The sequence below is a fragment of the Cottoperca gobio genome, chromosome 5 (genome assembly GCF_900634415.1).
Source record: "Cottoperca gobio chromosome 5, fCotGob3.1, whole genome shotgun sequence".
Lineage (NCBI taxonomy): Eukaryota > Metazoa > Chordata > Actinopteri > Perciformes > Bovichtidae > Cottoperca > Cottoperca gobio.
The window spans coordinates 3,099,740-3,120,507 of record NC_041359.1 but is presented as its reverse complement, the minus strand read 5'-3'; positions in this window follow the sequence as shown (position 1 = coordinate 3,120,507).

The following is a 20,768-nucleotide window of genomic DNA, read 5'->3' as shown; positions in this document are numbered from 1 at the left end:
AGTTGAATGAATACACAGCTATGACTTCATTTGTATAGCGTTATTGCCTCACAGTCAAGAAAAACCCAAAGTTGCACAAGAGAACAGACCGAGGACAGAAGAAAGATGACACATGTATAGTGGGTATGAGAGGTGAACCCGAGTTAATCTAACCTGGAATTCACAGTATATTTCTAAGAAAAGGAGAGACTCTCTCGTTGAAAGGAGCCAGTTGAGGTGGTTCGGCCATCTAGTAAGGATGCCACCTGGGCGCCTCCCTAGGGAGGTGTTCCAGGCACGTCCAGCTGGGAGGAGACCCCGGGGAAGACACAGGACTCAGTGGAGAGATTATATGCCTTGACTACTGCAACTCCCTCCTCGTTGGACTGCGTGCATGTGCCATCAAACCTCTACAGCTCATCCAGAATACAGCAGCCCGACTGGTCTTCAATCTACCCAAGTTCTCCCACACTACACCGCTTCAGTGTGCATTTATCTGATTAATTGTTTGTTTTCCTATGTTGAGGTATGACTAACATTATGTTTATGTTGCGATTGTTCATATATTCAGAAGATCTTTTGCGCACATCGCCCCCCACTCTCTCCATATTAAATATGAACCCAGGAAATGTTCCCGTTGTTTTCCACTGTTTATTATGCATTTGAGGAAAAATGTAAACATTTAATAATGAATGTAAAATGCACTCTGGCCTAATCCACAGAGATAAAAGCCATTGCTATGCAAATGTGTGCATAACAAAGAAAAGCAGGATACGTAATAATAATAATAATAATAATAATAATAATAATAATAATAATAATAAATGTTATTAAATGCACTTTTCATTTGCGTAAACAAAACTCAAAGTGCTACAGAGTTAAAACGATGAGCAAAATATAAATAAAAAAATTAATAAAAAAACATTTGATAGACAAGACAACACTTTAAAATGGTTAAAGTCTAGCAAAATACTCTGTTAAAAAAAAATTGTTAAAGTCTAGTCTAGTCTGTTAAAAAGATGCGTTTTTAGACCTGTTTTAAAAGCATCCACCGTCTGTGGCGTCCTCAGGTGTTCAGGGAGAGCATTCTACAGTCTGGGAGCGGCAGAGCAGAAGGCGCGATCTCCCATGGTTTTGAGTTTGGTCCTGGGAGGAAAGGAGGAGGTTAGCCTTTACAGAAAGGAGGTTTCTTGAGGAGGTTTGTGGGGTGAGCAGTTCTCTGATGTAGGATGGAGCATTTCCGTGAATGCACTGATGGATGTAAAGGGAGATTTTATAATCAATCCTGAGTGAGACCGGGAGCCAGTGCAGTGATTTGAGGATGGGTGTGATGTGTTCGTACTTTTGCACTCTCATCAGGATCCTAGCAGCGCTGTTCTGGGTGTATTGCAGCTTATGGATGTTTTTGCTAGGAAACCCGATGAGAAGTGCGTTGCAGTAGTCAAGTTTGGAGGAGACAAATGCATGGACAAGATTTTCAGCATCTGACAGAGAGAGTGTGGGGCGGAGTTTGACAATATTTTTGAGGTGGTAGAAGGAGTTCTTGCATGTTTGTATGATGTGGGCCTCTAAGGTCAGGTGAGGGTCAATTTTAACACCCAGATTGGTGACTGTTGATGAGAGTGGAATGTTCTGACCGGAGAAGATGATGCAGGTTATGGAGGAGGACTGGACCTGATGTGGGGTGCCAACTAGAAGGGCTTCGGTTTTAGTGCTGTTTAATTGGAGGAAATTGTGCTTCATTCACGCCTCTATCTCCTCCAGGCAGGTGGTTAATGTGGATGATGGCAGAGGTGCAGATGGGGTTGGGTTAGTTCTGATGTAGAGTTGTGTGTCATCAGCATAGCAATGGAACGATATTCCATGCCGGTTGATGACACGACCAAGGGGGGACATGTAGATGGTGAAAAGAGTGGGGCCCAGGACAGATCCTTGAGGGACACCACAGGTGACAGAGTGTGTTTGTGATTTTGACACTCCCAAGGTGACATACTCAGTCCTCCCAGTGAGATATGAGGTGAACCAGTTTAGGGCCGAGTAAGAGAGTCCGATTGTGGAGTGAAGACGGTTGAGGAGGATGTCATGATCAACGGTATCAAATGCTGCAGTTAGATCAAGGAGGATGAGGAGAGATGGAGGTCCGGCGTCAGCTGTCATCAGCAAATTGTTGGTGACCCTAACCAGGGCAGTTTCTGTACTGTGGCCAGGGCGAAAACCAGACTGGAATATTTCAAAGAGGTTATTGAAGTTGAGATGGTCCTGAATCTGAGTGGCAACTACTTTTTCCAGCATCTTGGATAGAAATGGCAGGTTGGAGATGGGTCTGTAGTTGGCAAGGACATCTGGGTCTAAGGTGGGTTTTTTGAGGAGTGGTTTGATGACAGCAGTTTTTAAAGGGGATGGAACATGACCAGACTGGAGGGAGTGGTTTATCACAGTAGTGATGAGGGGACTTATGGCACAAATGTTAGATTTGACCAGGGCTGTGGGAAAGGGGTCCAGGGCACAGGTGGAGGGTTTCATCTTTTTGATGATGGCCTCAACCTCTTGCTGCGAGATGTCAGTGAAGCGGCAAAGAGGCTGGGTAGGTCCGGGCTGGGGGTTGACAGTCGGGACTGGCAGAGCAGCGGAGTTGGAGAGGAGAGAGTGGATGGTATCTACTTTTTCTCTGAAAAATGCGATGAAATTGTCACACTGCTCCTCTGTGGTGTCTTGGTATAAGGGAGTTTGAGGTTTGAGGAGATGATTTACTGTGGAAAAAAGTTGCTTGGAGTTGCCAAGGCTATTGTTGATGATGTTGGAGTAGAAAAGTGACCGTGTGTCTCTGAGGGACTTTGCGTAGGCCTTTTGGTGGTCTGAGTATGCCTGTCTGTGAACAGTGAGTCCTGAATCCTTGAGGTCGCTCGAGGACACGCCCCGCTGTCTTCATCTTCCGCAGCTCGCAGGTGTACCAGGGGGCTGAGCATGAGAATGGGACTGTTCTGGTTTTGACAGGGGCGTGGAGATCCAGGAGACTGCTCAGAGATTTGTTGTAAAAGTCCACAGATTCATTGACTGATGTGAGATTTATAGCGGAGAGATGCTGGAGATCCGAGGTCATGGTGTCCGGGTTAAAGTTTTTCAGATTTCTGAAATGGATTTGACGTTTTGGTTTGGTGTAGGGAAGCAGGAGTGGCAGATCCATTGTGATGGCCTTGTGATCCGACACACCCAGATTGTAAACAGATAGATTACGGATGGGGGCAGAGTTTGTGATGACTAGGTCAAGTGTGTGTCCCCTAGTGTGTGTGGGGACATCAACATGTTGAATGAGGTTGAGGCAGTCCAGAAGGTGTAGGAACTCAGCTGCATAGTGACAGGAGGTGGTGTCAATGTGAATATTTATATCTCCAAGTATTATAATATTTCCAGAAGTAGTGCAGAGTGTAGTTAGAAGGTCGTGCATCTCTGGGATGAAAGCTGAGTTGGGTTTCGGTGGTCGGTAGATGAGAAGTATTGTCAGGGTGAAGGGTGGTTTACATCTAAATCCAAGGCATTCAAATGAGGATAGTACAGGCAGAGGCAAGGGGGACAGTTTCAGTTCTTTTCTGTGTATTATTAATAAGCCGCCACCACGACTAGTGCTGCAAGCCTTTTCTAGGTAGCTGTAGCCAGGGGGACAGACTTCATTTATGGCAGAGTAAACCTCTGGCTGTTGCCACATTTCAGTAAGGCACATAAAGTCTATTCCCTTGTACATGATGTGGTCTTGTATGAAAGATGATTTGTTGATTAGGGATTGTGCATTAAAAAGTTATATTTTGACTCTGGATGAAATGGTGGATTTCTGTAGGGTCCGGAGTAGACTGAAATCCATTCCACGTTTTCCGTTCTGTGTGTAGCGATCTTGCGGTGTTTCCCGTGCTATTAACACCGAGAGCGTCAGTCCTCTGATGACGCGGCAGACATGCGACAGTGGTCCGGATGGAAGGAATGATCGACACAGGTGGGCCAGGCTGGTGGTAAACAAACTTTCTACGGGAGCCTCTGTGGGTGTAACGAGGTCTGCCTAGGAGTCCAAGTTGTTTGATGGCTGAGATGCACGTTGGAGTTGTGTAGTTGTTGAGACTCAGCAGTTGCGGGATGGAATACTTGGACATCATGCCGGTTGCCACAGGTTTTAGTCTGGGGCTAGCCGTTAGCCATGGACAGAGATGGAGAACTGTTAGGCAAGGCAAGATGGTTATCCGTAGCATGGCAGGAGGAGATGAAGCAGGGAGAAGAAGTCCGTGTCCAAGCAGTAGTTTAGCCGACAAGCTAGTTGACGGCTAGCTGTGGAGGCAGCGGTCCTAGCCAACAAGGGCTAATCGCACCGGGACAGCTGAAGGGCTATCCAGGGAATACCTCACAGTAGCGATGGTGAAGCAGTGGTAGACGTATTGTGGCCCACTGGTAACAGGAAGCTGACCGTAGGACCTGACTGGCTCGTTGGAAGCCGACAGACTGCTAGCTAGCCAGCTAGCGTTAGTTATCCGGGAGCTGTCGATAGCAGTGGAAAGTGCCAGCAACAGGTAACAGGTAGCAGCGGTTATCCAAACATGGTTTGTAATTCAGTAGAATCCAAGTAGAAATGCAGTCAGCAGAATATATAAGTTAGATGTTTAAAGGTAAAATCTAACATCTAACAACAACAACAACAACAACAACAACAACAACAACAACAACAACAGACTTAAACTAGAACTAGCAGGAGGAGAAGCGACGAACAAGCAGCGCCAGCGTCCTCTCTCTCCTCACATGAAGAGTTGAGGCCTCCCTTTTGTCCGTCTCACAAAAACCCTCTCTGCACCTATAAAACAAATGTTGGTCAGTAATTGAAGTGTCCAGATTTGAGAATTGTGGGATGATTATCAGAGGGGCAGTTTTCCTACACGCCCACATGGGTGTGGAAAATCCACTGGGACATTTCTTGTTTGACAGTTTCTCAAAACCTGTAGAACCAACAAGTCCTTCCTCATGTTTAAAAGGATCTAATCCAGCGCCTGTTTTAACAAGGCAATGGTTTTGGTCATGGTTTGAAGTAAAAAGAAACCAACTCTTGTAAAAGACACAAAGTAAACTGCAGTCTCTGGCAAGGCTTTAGGTATCACTGATGTCCACAGTATTGTTTCTGGAATATAGTTTTAACAACCTGTGGAAAATATATCAATGTGTTATTACACACAAATTACAGATGCTAAGATATACTACTTTACGTGTCTACTATCTGGGGAGAATTGAAACCTGCATGGCTGGCTTTAACATGGCTTTAGCTGGCTTTCTGACATTGTGGGGACTAAATACAGCCCTCAATAGAACAATAGCTGATTTGCCCAGTGTCCAGAAGGTCAGCGGAGACAATGTCATGCTATCAGTCGTGGTATTACATCTGGAAAAGCTTGGCTGTTACAACACACCCCTCCTCCCTTTGTTTCTAATTGTTAGCAGCTCACCAAAATAGGGAGTAATTGTGAGCGAGCGGGATGGGAGTGTGTTATTTCAGCACACTCTCATACACCTGCTTTTTCTCTGCAGAATACACTGGCTCTTTCCCATCTGGCTTCAGGCTGCGAGTGGTTTACTGAGCAGGAAGAATTTTAAAAATATAAAATATCACGTTCTCTGGGCCTTTTCTCCCCCCCCCCCAGCACCAAAGCCCATCTCATACCAGAACATTCTACCTAGTCTAGATCTGGCTTGACCTAGATCCAGTGTGGAAGCTATATTTCATTTCTCATCACCCTGTGTTGTCAGTTAATAACCTGCAACCTGGGAGGAAGCATTGCTCCACGACAGATAGATAGCGTCAAATCACTGTCGTGTGTGCTCAATATGGCGCTGGGGATCATTATTTCTGATTGGACCTTTCAAGTGTTTCACCAGCCAGGAAAAATGTCCAGGGAGACTTAATTTCCCCAATGAGATTTGTGTCTCGAACATGAAATGGTTACCTGGACACAAAATCATTTTTACATCAGCGAGGCGTCGGGTTGTGGGGAATAAATGACACATCTGTGACTCAGGGCTGATGCAACAGATAGAGTATGATGAAGGGATGATGAGCAGATATTCAAGATGATTGTGCGAGATGATCCGTGGAGATAAAAGTGACATCCGCAACCTCCATAATCGTGTCTGTGGCGCAGCAGGGAGGCAGAATTCAACTGGCTCATTGAATAGACAGTTTAATCACGCAAGTAAAAATCACTTAACGCAGCCCTCTACGTCTGTCCTAAAAGGATTGGCAAGAAGTGAGGTAACCCGACACTTCATTGTACCAACCACGCCTCCAACCTCCGCTCCATCCAGCCGCGGGCTAACTACTTGAATGCCATCTGCTTGTTGGCTCACTGGAGATGGGTCAGGGCCGGGGCATCGGAGCAGCCAATTTCAGCACTTTAAAATCTCTCCAAGTACCAGAGCTGTTTCTCGATCACATCGCATGCATACACACATACGCACACACACACACACACACACACACACACACACACACACACACACTGGCAGGGTAACTGCTAATCACCCTAGCAGGGTGCTCACTTTCAGAGCCAGGCAGAGGATGTCTGTCAGTCAGAGGGACAAGTGGGGGCCTGGTCTTGAAGTCGAGAGGAAATGAGACAACGAGCCCGCCCCTGTGTTTTTTCCCATCAGCCCCTGTTAAGATCGGCCAGGTTTGAAGGGTCAATCAGCCGTGATCGAATCTTTTCTGAGCCTCTCTTACATTCTGGTGCATTATGATGGCTGCTGTTTGAAACATGAACACAGAAAATGTTGAGCACATCAAAGACTTTGCTCTCTCTCCCTCTCTATCTCACATCATCTTGCTCTGCCGCTGTGATGTGCATATGAATATGTGAATGTGAATGTAGAGAGTGTGTGTGTGTATCTACACACAGACAACTAGAGAGGAGGGCCAGCGGTGTGTTGCCCCCGGGGCTCAGACCTGATCAAAGCAGAGTCTGTCAGTTTGCAGGTACACAAACAGCCAGCCTGTACACACACTGCACAGAACAGAGAGGGGGAGAGGGGAGAGAAGGGGAGAGAGACACTGGCACAGAGTGGGAGAAGGAGGCTTGGGTAGACTGCAGAGATCAGAAAGCATCATTCTGTCTTAAATCAGGGTCATGTGGAGGTCAGGAAGCCTCAGCGAGCACTACTCCTCACTCATCTCAGTATGAAAGAGCAAGTTAAAGGGAAAGTAGACCGAGTTAAAGGTTGGACTCTTTAACGCTTTGTTAGATTTGTGAATGAATCATTATTTTCAAACGATTCTTAAACAAACGAGTTAACTCGAAGTGAATCCAAAATCCTGCTTCTGTATGGGGCATGTGCAGCTTTCCATAAGAGCCAGGTTAGCTTCCGAGAGCTGCTGCTCCAGAATCTCGTTCAGCGCGACTCTCAGTAGAACAAGTCCTGGGGAAAGTTGCAGGTGAACCAAAAGGACCAAAAGAGATGTTCATGAGTCGGTTTTCTAGACAGGAGTGTCAGAAAACAATATTTACTCAAAGACATAGACGCTTCCATTAAAGGCAATGCAAAGTCTACAAAAGGATGTTTTCCTTGAGTTAGTGCCTATTAGATAACCGATAACATTTTAAAGCAGCACAAATTATATATTTATTTTTCTTGGGGTTTTTGTCCACTTGGAGACTGACCTCCACATCAAATAGCTACAACATCTATGCTACATGGCTAATGTGTTAGCAAACTAAGAGCAACATTAGCACTTTGTTGGGCTCCACTGACTCCTGAGGAAAGTATCTGTCTCTTTAGCTGTTTAATGCTCCACTATGCTCCCTAGCTAGTCACTAACTCTGTCTGTGTGCTATTTGGTGTATACACTAGGAAAACAGCTGCCAACAGCTCAAGCTGGAAACTGAATTGATGAGAGTGAACCGAAACAGTGGCGCTGTGGGTCGTAAAAACAAAACAATGAGCTGAAAGACACTTAAATGCTCTGCAGCGCTGAAGCAAACTGCAGAGTGATAATTCTGTATGACTTTGTCGCTACGAATGACATTTTTCACATTGCACATTAACATTTGATGTCATTAAAAGTGTTGATTTGTGTCATAGTCTGCTTCTCTTCTCTTCTTCTCTGGCCATGACCTTCCTTCTGCCTGGCCCCTACTGGTCGGTCTGCTTGGACTTTGTTCTGCCTGTACCTGTCAAGCTCCGACATTAAACGTCATTACTGTTCCTGGTGTCCTGTGTGCTGCAAAATGCACATATCGTTGGGATTGCAGGGAATTAAAAAAAGAAATAGAAAAATCATAATTTATAATTATATAAAGTATAATAATAAAGTATTGAGTGTAATGGAAATGACCCCCTCTGTATAACTCCTGCTTTTTGTAGTGGGGACAAACAATCAGGAGCACTTCTGATGTCCCCTATATGCTTTGTGTTGCACCTGCCTGACAGCTTCTCAATTTATTTCCTTTCATCTTGTGAGTTCATATTTAAAACAATTCCTCCCATAATGAATATTAATAAATTCCAGAGTGACTGAATTGTGCGGGTTCCATCATCTGTCATAGCAGACCAACGAAGCCATCCAGGACTGTGATGTTATTTCATGTCATGACTCCTGGCTAAAATAATTGCGATAATCATCTAAATATACTTACGAATGGCACTAAAACATACTGGAATCACTTTACTTTACATTTTGTCAAGAACCTTGTTTTATTGTATCCCAGATGGGACTCATCTTTTTTTTGTGAAAATTAAACTTTTAAGTAAGGCAATCAAAAATAATAACCCATGCATACGTAAAGGACATAAAAAATAATAGCAACATTGTGTGAGCGTATTCTTTCTTGCTCTTTCTTTTTTCTCTTTTCTAAATCTGGCTCTAATTGTCACTTCTGTGCGAGCTGCACAGCTTTTTCAAGTCACTCATGAGAATAGTCACGATTATCCCGATAATGGAAATTCACCAGGATTAATTTATTGTGATCCGCCATAAAATCCTATATTGTCCTTAAGTGTGACAGTCTTGGATCCCGGCTAGATGAACTGATGTTGCCTCACACCCATAGCCAGTGCTGCATTCCGACACAGTATGTGCCGTTAATCTCTCTCCGAGCCTTTAGTCTGTATCTGCCCAATATCCCATCACATACAACCATCAGCTCCAATGTCATCGCAGACGTGTCTTCAGCAGCGATGCTGGCGCGTCAATACTCCCAAAATGACACACGTGCCGACTTTGCTCAGACTCTCAAACGTAGCAGTACATTCGGAGTGAGGCTAAAAGGTTGTTTAGATGAATTAAAGCATCGAGCATTCCGGACACGTAGCTGACGGCTGTGTGTCTCTCGGAAAAAAGAAAAGGAGAAAAAAAAAAAATTAGGAACCAGAGGGGGAAAAATAGAGCACATCAATTGGCCAGGAAAATGAGAAAGTTTGTCCCTGACGCCCCTGTCAGAATGAACGATTAAGATATCTAATATGATGTTTAAAGCTGTGGGGCAGGCGAACTGATAACGACTCGATAAGGCCTCTGTCCTCACTCATCCTCGCGCGCTAATTAGCTTCTTGCTTCTTCTTTTTATGCAGGGGGGGGGGGGGGGTTTATCTATTTAAAAAGCTTTGAAGAAGGAGAGAGAGGCACCTGCATCAATCATAATTATTTTACTCACACTAAAATTAGCCAAAGAGAGCAGGAACACAGTCTCCTTCAGAAAGCAACGCAGGAAGAATAAAGGGAGGCTGGTGTGAAGGAGAGAGAGACAGAGTATGTTAGTGTGTGAGGGAGAGAAAGAGGGATGAGGTGAATCGATAAATATCACTCCGGCTGATTGGACCTAATTAGAGACATGGAGAGGCATTCTGGACGAGACTGGCTGGAATTGAGTTGGCCAAGTTGTCAGAGCCAATTAGGCCGCTGCATTATTGCAGCAGAGAGAAAACACACAGATTAGATTAAGTTTTGCGTGTATGTGTGTGTGTGTGTGTGTGTGTGTATGTGTGTGTGTGTGTGTGTGTGTGTGTGTGTGTGTGTGTATGTGTGTTTTGTGTGTGTGTGTGTGTGTGTGTGTGTGTGTGTGTGTGTGTGTGTGTGTGTGTGTGTGTGTGTGTGTGTGTGTGTGTGTGTGTGTGTGTGTGTGTGTGTGTGTGTGTGTGTGTGTGTGTGTGTGTGTGTGTGTGCGTGTATCAGAATAATGCTGCTTCCAGGGAAAACATGGCCAGGTGAGTGTAACTGTTCTCCTGTGGTGTGATAAACTGATAAACTGATACAACAACAATGATAATCACTCACAGTTTACCATCCGGGCACACATCACACACACTGACAAACACTCTCTATCACACAATACTCCAGCTGTCAGCTGCTGGCCGTGCAGCTGTGGAGATCTCCCAAACACACTTTTAACTGGATCTCTAACTTATTGTGGGTTCAACTGTGTTTGTATTTCTGGGTATGTGTATGTGTGTGCGTGTGCATCTGCGCATGAATGCGTGCCAACGTTTGATTCTGGTGATTGCGGCTGGATGCAATCACTTGTGTGCAGTTAATAAAAGGATGGAGTTCTCTAAGTCGGCACTAACGCTGCAACAAACCTGAAGGAAGAAATGAAAAGCAGTCCTGAGTTCAGCCGACCTCACAGTGGAAGCATCGCTCCAAGTTTGGCAGCAGGTAACAGTTGCAGGAGAAAACATTGCTTTTACTTTCAATCTGTGTTTTAGGTGGAACAGAGAAATGTCTTGTCTGTGGTCTCGCATGACAAGTGGAGCCAAATTTAGATAATTATTCCCAAATCCTCAGGCTAATCCACTGCTCTGCCTTCAGTCATCTAGGAAAGAGAGGAGATGACAAAAAATGTGATCTCAGGAAGTCTTAAAGCAAAAACAGGAAAATAATAAGAAGTAAAAATAAAAGACGGGCATGGATTTTTGGTGCCGTCATCTCTCAATGGAAAGACTTCAAAGATCAGCAAGACAAGAGAAGAGCTGCAGAGATGGCTTTATGTGTGATGCTGCCCAAGGCAACACAGCCGCGAGCAGCAGTGACACCTCCTTGTTTAAATGGAGAGAGGTGGAGAAGTTGGAAGGACTTCATTATTTTACACTCCTCTGGGTTGTGGAACTGCAGGTTCCTCTGGACTGGAGGGAGCTGCCGATTACAAGGTACTTTAATATTTCATTTACCTCCGATGATCCTCAACAGCTACAATTGTTCTGTTTGGATGCATTATTATTATAGCTAACAATTTCTCTATTATTTTCTGTAGACATTAAACTCCCTTTGTGTGTGATGTGCAAATGTGTGACTCTGGCGACTACTAGTGGTGGTATTTAAAAAGACACTGCAGGGACAGTAAAAGTGAAAGGCTGAAAGTGTCACTTAATCTTCACCATTTTACAATTGTCTACAATATTCCATCACAATAAATTAAATGCTGCTATAATCACATAAGAAGTCAGTTTCTGGCTGAGATAATACAACTGTCATGTCTGCTATTAACCTGAACCTACAGCCAGTTATTTTAGCTTAGCATTGATGTATTGCTGTTTGCACAGATACGGGACAGTACATTGGAATTTTTTTGTGTATCTCTCAAAGTCTACTTTGTAAAAGTGACATGATACAAAATACACACTATATGTGAAAGTACAGACTTTATAAAAATAAACTATGAATTATTACACAATTAATCACTATCCGGGAGATTGAGAGCAGGTGAGGTAGGGTGAGAACAAAGTGTGTAATGTACGCAAGGGAAGTGTTAAGTGTCCACAGTGGGAATAATGTGGGGGATGTGGTTTTACCTTCCAGCCTTAATGTCCAGTTAGTTTGACTCCAACGCTGCAGTCATGCTACGCATGTGCACACAGTTCCATTCATACTGCAATGGAGCGCATTTCTTAATCTCCACTCCAGTCCAGTTGGTAACGGTGTTGTTGCGTTATTTGCCATTTGACAAATCTGGGGCTGCTCGCGTACACACATTTGCGTCAAGAGGACCAAAGCCGGCCCTCACGGACATGCAGAAAGTACGAATTGGCCTAAATGTTCACGGTAAATATATTGCACTTACATAGCGCTCACAACGCTTTTACAACACAAGACAGCATTCACCCAGTGGTGGCAGAGGCTGCCCAACAAGGTGCCACCTGCTCATCAGGAGTGATAAACACAAACTCACACACACACACACACTATTGGCAATGCCATCGGAAGCAATTTGGGCTTCAGTATTTTGCAGAGGACACTTGTTGACCAGAGGGGCCGGGGATCGAACCCATGAACCCCCGGACTTCCAATAGGTGGATGACCGCTCTGTCTCCTGAGCCCCAGCTGCCCCGGGATCTACTTTTTTAAATCCAATTTGTGGACCGAGACACGCCATTGTACAAAAACAATGGAAGACTTCATGAAAGGACAGCCTGATATTGATGTGTGGTCGTTCACCGACAGACTCTCAGTGGACGCAGACGTTTGGAGTGAGGAGAAGCTCCAGACTGTGTGCTCTGCTGGCAGCGCCTGTGGAAATTGTTGTTACTCTTAGCAAGTCTCCGATCAAAGGGTATCGATTCCTCTGACCTTGTTCGGATCACAGGCAGGTCCTGTGCTGCTTTGCCTCCCATTCAGATGAGGCTTCATACACAGCGCTAACTGTGGTAATGATGATGAGGAATCAATAGGTGATTATGAGCCTTTAAGCCATATTGTTAGGAGATGGGGTAATGCAGAGAGAAGAGAAGATGGAGCGAGCATAGAAACAACTTACACCAAATCATGGACCCAGGCTGAGACACGTGCAACATGCAAACACAAAATACCACACACACACACACCTGCTAATATTCACAAAAACACTCAATACAACTGATATTCATGCCTATACAAGGACACAACTGCCAATATTCAAAACCACACACACAAATGAATACTTCAATTTGATCTTGCTTACCAAACACACACACACACACACACACACACACGTATGGCTGATTTGTCACTGTGTCTCTACGTGTTCAACTCAATTACTAATTACTGGCCCAGCAGAAACTCTTGCATCCAAATCCTTCTATTTTTATTAAAGCACATGTATTTATAAGGGCTGAACTAATCTTTGTAAATTCAAAAAAAAAAAAAAAATCACTTTTAATTTTTGTGAAACCTATTAACGCTCAATATTAATATGCAGAGAGCTTTCTGGATTCAGTATACATCACTGAAAGTAATTATGGATATGAGCTTTTTCTTTTTTGCTTAACAACTTAAATCTTCCCAGTGAGGTGTGGTGCAGTAGGAAGACAAACACTGCCCTCTGCAGCTCACACACAGCTGCCACTGAGCTTGCTGCCATTTTCACTCCACAATAACCCATCGGAACATCTCAATATGGCTCCACTGTGTGTGTGTGTGTGTGTGTGTGTGTGTGTGTGTGTGTGTGTGTGTGTGTGTGTGTGTGTGTGTGTGTGCGTGTGCGTGTGCTTGTGTGTGTGTGTGTGTCGCCGTCTGTCTCTTTGTCTCTCAAAGCTCCTTTCTCTGTGATGCGATTAAATGTTTCCTCTTTATCATCTCAACACATATATCTCCCATCCACATCAGAACGGTCTTAGATGGCAGAAAATGTCTTCAGATGAGGGAGATTCACTTCAGTTTGAGGGGAGGAAGATTTTCTTTTTCTTTTAAGTCAAAGTTGAGGTTTTGAAACATCTTAAAGGATAAATGGAGAGGAGAGCAAAATGAAAAGTCACAGTGCAGTTATGAAGGTCATGCGTTTGTTAATGTCTTTAGATTCTTAATTTCAGTCATTTGCCAAACTGCATCACCGCCCCCCACTTCATTTGGGATGATGAAGGGCAGAGACACTCGTACACTCTGAAGCTGTGCTTGTGCACCGCATTTCTCCCTCCTTCTTCTTTTGGGAAACTGAGCAGACCCACTTTGAGAGTCAGTCCTTAAATTAAATATTTTCTAAGAGGTAAGTGTTTTTTTCAACAGTTCCACAGTGCTGTTCATTACCCTCATGACAGCTGCAAGATTACTACTGTGATTTTCAAGATATTTAAAGAAAGGCTGTTTCACCACAGGAGGAGATCAGGTTAACAGTTGTTGTTTAATGTTCCTCATTAAAAGATAATGTAACGTCTTTGGAAACATTGCTGTAACATTTTAAAAGCTGTTTTTTAGAACAACAGTAACCATCTTAAAGTTTTCTTTGTTATACATTAAATCATTAAAAAGAGTTGAATACAGACCTTATACATGTCTCCTTTCTTGTCCACAATCTGTATCAGTCCACGTGCAGGTGGTTTATACTCTGGGAAATGACTCAATCTGGACATCATAACACACATTGTTGGTGTAAAACGCCTGCACACATTCATCTGGCTGTTGTTTGTGTGAGCCAACTGTAACATAACTCAAGTTCAATTCCATTGTATGCTACTTTAAACTTTTACTGCACAACATGTATCTGACATCTACAGTTACTAGTGACTTTTAAAATGATGATTGTACATAAAAAAAAAATGATACAATAAGCTTATAAGATGCAGAAGAAAAAGAATGCATTGCAAAGTAAAAGCGTAAAAAGTAGTTTATGTGTTATGTGGAAATAACGTGCGCTTATTTCTGTCTTGCTGAAAGTTGAAGGAAAGATCAATAACACACACAGTAAACTTGAAGCTGCCGCGAGCAGAAAGGTTGGAGGCAGCCTGACTGTCTGAAGGTAATTCAATCCACCGGCCAGCACGTCTACTTAATACTGAACAAGTGTGAAGACTTCCTGCAGTCGCTGCTGGTTGCCATTGGTTCAAAACAAGAAATAATCTGACACATAATTCCACGTAAAGGAAGAAATTGTCATTTTAATACTTCAGTTTTTGTTCTGATTAAATACAGACTGCCTTGTTAATTTACTTTGAGTTACTGGTAGGCAAATTTTCAAAGCAAATAAGCATATTTACCAAATTGTCGAAAAGTCTATTTTAAACTAGCTTTACCTACAAAAAAACAAAAAATATAAAATATACTAAAGAATTGCTCCCCTCCCCCCTTACACTCTGAAAACATTCTGATCAGAAATCACAAGTATCTTAAACACTAAGGTTTGTCATGTTTTATTTATTAGCTGTCTGTAAATTTGATTTCCAAATATGAAGCGCTAAATGGTGATTAAAAGCCCATATTACCAGGAATGCAATTCTTGGGGGGAAATGCTGAAGTTTATTTGTTATTTAGTTGGCCTTAAAGGATTTCAAGATATTGATTCTTAAAGAACTAAAGAGGACAGGATGAGCAGAGAACAGACTGACATCTTGGGGCTGGTGGATAGGAACACACACACACACACACACACACACACACACTGTATCAGCTGCAAACACTGCTGATCCTGGTGTGAAGAGAGCGTGTGGAGTGACCACTGGGCTGCACTGTGTACTAATCTGACTGCAGTGATATGCTGCTGAACTCTGAGCTTTACTGTGTGTCAACCGCTGAGGTATATTTTAGAGACACATTTATTCATACTTTGTTTATATTTAAAATGCCTTATTTTACCACTAACAGATTACAAACATGGTCTTCTCTGACTTTAATCATAATGTCTCTGACGCATTTTAATGTGTCTCCTGGTCCAGCAAGAAGCGAAAGATCTGCAGTGGGTCTGAGCTCCCGTTGCCGTTGTACAATATTTACCTCTGTAATGTAATGGAGGAGAGGCAGCAACATGAAGTTGAAATATTCAAGTAAAGTGAAATTACCTTAAAACTCAGAACATCTGATCACTGGCCTGATTTGTGTGATCTGGTGTAATCCCTTCACAAGATGGTCTCCAGGTAACGTTTATTTTCAACAAGTGCATGGACTGATGCCACATAACTCGATACGTTAGTTTACGCTGTCCCCAGATAGTCCTTTATACAAATGCACATTTTAATTTAACAGTAAAACACATATAAAACATACCAAGCAGAAACAATGCTACAATGAAAATACCACAAAAGCTTAAGGACAAAAGTAGCACTTACTATGTGTAGTGATCTGATGGACCACAATATAAAAGAAAATCAAATTTAAGTCAAATTAAAATTAAAATAGTAAAATAGTCATTATCAATTTATTATAATGAGCTCTTTTTTCACATCACCAGTTTACATGACCTGGGTTACAAAAACATCTGACGCCTCTTGACAAAATGTCACTCTTTAGAAACAGTTTTTACTCTATTTTAAAATATCATGATTCATTTTGAGTTCTGTGGATAAGGAGCCCAACAGATGTACTGTGCACTGCTATTAGAGACCAAACTTCCTCTTGTCCCTCCTTCCCACAGCTGATGTGTTGGCTATGAGAGAAGCGTTGGTGGGGATGTGTGTTCAGTCCGTGGGGTCCGTCCTGATCATGATATCATGTGAGAGGCACTACAGCAGGGGTGTCAAACATGCGGCCCGGTTGCCAAAACCGGCCCGCCAGAGGGTCCAATCCGGCCCGCGGGATGACTTTGCAAAGTGTAAAAATGTGTTGTTTTGATCATAAAGTAAAATACTGTTCCAGATACCTGTGATGAAATGTTTTGTGCCTTTGTAGACACACTGTGATCTGTAAGTTGTAATGCACATGTGTAAATGATAAACTGAGCCATAATATTGTTAAAATGATACCTTCTTTTCTTAAGAAATTTCAGGTTGTTCATAACTTCTTTTTAAAGAATGTTCATTAAATATGAACATTTCCAGAATGTACTTGTACTTTCTTGCACTAAAACGAAGGGAAACATTTGGAGTTGTCGTTATTTATATGTTATTATGCTGTGATGTTACTGGTCCGGCCCACTTGAGATCAAATTGTGCTGTATGGGGCCCCTGAACTAAAATGAGTTTGACACCCCTGCTCTACAGTGATCCACAGTGTGCAGGCTGCTGCAGCTCTCTGGCGCCCTCTGTGTTTGAAGGTCTGTACTGCAGCCCCTCACTCTTTAAAAAACGGCCTTAATCAAATCCAGCCAGAGGCAGTTTGTTTGGTTTGTGGTTTCTGCACAGTGGGCAACTCCTTCAGATTCATATCATTCTCTGATTCAAACACATTCACCCACAACTGCGTTATTTACACTGCATGTGTAAATACAGTTGTGACATTGAACTTCTGACTCTTCTCTGTTTGGTTTCTCAGATGTGTGTGGTGCAGCTGACCTCCTGTGGTATCGGGTGGACACACCAGATACAGACAGGGAGCATGTGTCATCACACAACAAACAAACAAACAAACCTGCAGCCGCCACCAAACTGTTTCTGCCTTTCCATTTACAAAAGAATCTAAATCGTCTCTCATTCAGAATTTTTCAACAAAAATATATTAATATAAGAATATTAAGTTAATTTCTTGTCTAGCAGCCGTTCAGCTCACCTGTCTGTGGGCATCCATCACACTCTTTTGATCTTGAATTACATAATATTTCACTATGTTCACTGCACTGTATCAATTAAATTCAATCTATTTTCTTTCAAGATGCTTGTTATCAAGAGTTTGTTGTGGGCACATTTGAATAACAATGAATAACGTCAGTTAATTCCTCTGCTCCTGTGTCAGTGTGTTTTGCTGGCAGGCAGAAACTGAAGGCCAGCTCAGACAGGAACCTGCCAAGTCAAGCTAAAATAAGTTGAAAGAGCTGCGGTCCAGTTAAACACTCGGCTAACTAATGTAGCGAGCAGGCAGAGAAATTCACATACAAGGGAGGGAGAGGATACCAGACGGCAGCAGGTTTAATGTTCACAAAGAATTTTTAAAACATAGAAATCAAGGTAGACGTTCTTTTGAAATTGCAGTAGCCAGTTTGCCTCACTTACGGAATTTATAATAAGAGAGAGAAGAAGGAAAAATCCCAGGTAGAACGTTTTCATACCTTTAAGGCCTTTTCAAAGTTATAAATAATGTGCTTACTTCACTATTTCTGCTTCTTTCTCTCTAACAGGTGACTCCGGGGATAACGATTGAGTCTGGGCTCCTATTGGTGGATGGGGGGGAAGTGTGTTCTGCTCACTTACCTCAGCTGTATCAGGAGTGTGTCTCATATCAGTGATGCCATCAGCACATCAGCCAGCCCAAACCAAGCTTACATTTAAACGCACATCTCATCAAAACAATTACAAAATACGGAGTTTGATGGAGTTGTGAAGTAGCGTTCCAAACAAAACAAACACTAGAAGGTTGGGAGTTCAATACCAGGCTGTCACCAGTGTACCCCTGAGCAAGGTACTTAACCCTGAGTTGCTCCAGGGAGACTGTCCCTGTACTTAGTTCAATGTAAGTCGCTCTGGATAAGAGCGTCTGCTAAATGACCTGTAAAATCTAAAGCGTGGGATCATGAGAGTTGTTGTCTTCTACCATTGTAGTCAGCTTCTCCCAGTTAGGATTCCTTTATTGTTCATCGTTCAGGAGGTTTTAACCTGGAGCTGAATTATCCTCCTGCTCTCCAAAACAAGTAATGACACTGAATAAAGCCGTTTACAGATCAGTGTTTCCCCCATGCTGTTTGGCTGCCCCTCACATTCACTCTGCTCGTATCTTTGACAGGTACAACCCTAACCCTATCCAGACGTCCGATGACTAGCATCCTTCATCTGGTTAAAGTATATAGTCAAAAACGACCAAAAGGTTTGGCTCAAAACGGGATGAAAAGTACATTTTTGACAACCACAAAGGTGAAATGACCTCATTACAATGAAACCGTTACCATGACACAAATGTTGGAATCATTTGGGATACTGTGAGGACTCAACATATATGACAGAAGTCTAGTCGTTCTTAGATATGTAAATGCAGAAATGTTATTATACATTTAAAGCTTTTCAATAAAGCTGTTCCCTGTAAAGGGCGGATGTCTGCTCTCCTCGATGTGAATGACGAGCTGCACTGTGAAAATGAATGTTACTTTGTTTTAATGATGTTTACAGTTTAATAATGAAGGAGATAGTTTCCAGTCTCACATTCCTACATTACCACGATGTGCAAGTCCCAATCACTTACATGTGTAACACATCATCCATCATTCAAAGTGCTAAAAGTGGAAAAACACATTCCTGTGTTTACTATAATGATTTGGTTTCTGCTATAAGCTTCGGTTCATCAGGTTCATTATGGAAGTGACCTCTTCATATTCAAATCCTTTACTTAAGTAAAAGTACTAATACAATACAGTAAAAAAGTAAAAGTCCTGCATTGAAATAGTTACTTAAGGGAAAGTATGTCAGTGTCACCAGGAAAATGTACTTAAAGTATCAAAAGTAAAAGTACTCAATGCAGTAAAATGTCCCCTGTGAGTTCATCAGATGATATAGTATATATAACATTATACTTGTATACTCATTAATATTACATTTTGTATTATTTTATGTATTTTATTATAACTATATAACTATATATATTTTATTTTTAAATATACATTTTATACAGGGCTGCAACTAATGATTATGTTTATTATGGGTTCATCTGCTGGTTGTTTTCTTAATTTATCAGTGTTTTGTTTGATTTGTAAAATGTAAAAGAACCTGAAACCATGAAATATTCGGCATTTTTGCCAAATTTGCCAAATTATGTAAACAATTAGCCATTATCAAAACAGCCGTTGATTCATTTATTGATAATTAACTAATCAAATCATTGATTACTCAATTCATAATTTAAGCTCAAATGTTGTATACTCTTTGGTAGTTATTTATATTTTTTAAACAATGCATCATACTTTAACATTTCTTCATATGTTTTGTATGTAAAATCTTAATTTGTGTAGAATTTAGCTGCTGGACAAATGTAGTGCAGTAAAAAAGTACAACATCTACCTCTGAGATGGTATGGAGACATACATGGGACAACTCAAATAAAGTACAGATACTTCAAATGTGTACTCAACTAAAGTACTTGAATAAATGGAATCAGTTACACTCCACCACTGCACTGAAGTGTTTTCTCTGAAGAAGGATGAGCTTATCTCTCCATAGCTTGAATTTAGCAGGAAGAGACAGAGGCTGATGGATGAGTTTAATTTAGAAGTGAGTTTTATGAATGTGTTATCACATTTGCTGTGAAATGCTTCTGTATAGTGTACGTACAGATGGAGCAAATGTCCCTGTCGAACATTTGTGTTTTTTTACATGATAGTCTTAAATGGTGTGAAGGCAGCCTACACGCCAGTGTTGTTGAACAGACTGTATAGTCATACATAGTGTAGGAGCAGCCGTACATGTCGGCTGTATGTGAGATTTCACGTCCGTACTCTGTTCCCACCACTGCTGTCTTCACTCTGCATTTTTCTCAAACTGCCTTATTTTAACTCTGTATACAATCTCATGGACAGTCTGTCTCTTTGGTAAAAAAAATGTTTTTTAAAGAAATGTGTCAATATCAATATTATGTCCTTCAAATCATCCACTTATTCAATATATATTATTGTTATTTTATCCTTTTGTGTTTTTTAAAGAAAGGGTTCACATTTTTTCAACTCTTTTTGTGATAACCACTTGTTCATTTGTGTATTGAGAGTTATTGGTCGCAGTAATCACTTCTTCTCTCCATACTGGCGGTAAAGAAATCCCTTCCAAACGGGAAATGAAAACACCTGTTCACACATATGGACTCAAAGCAGCCGACTCTCTTGTTTCTCACCAGCCTGAGACTTGCAGGTTTGTTTAACACACTGAAATACTACATACTCAGCTCTGATTGGGAAGTTCTTTTTGTCCTGTTGCCACTAAACACACTCATAAAGAGGTTGTTTCCCACGCGATGTGTTTCCAGTGATCTTGAA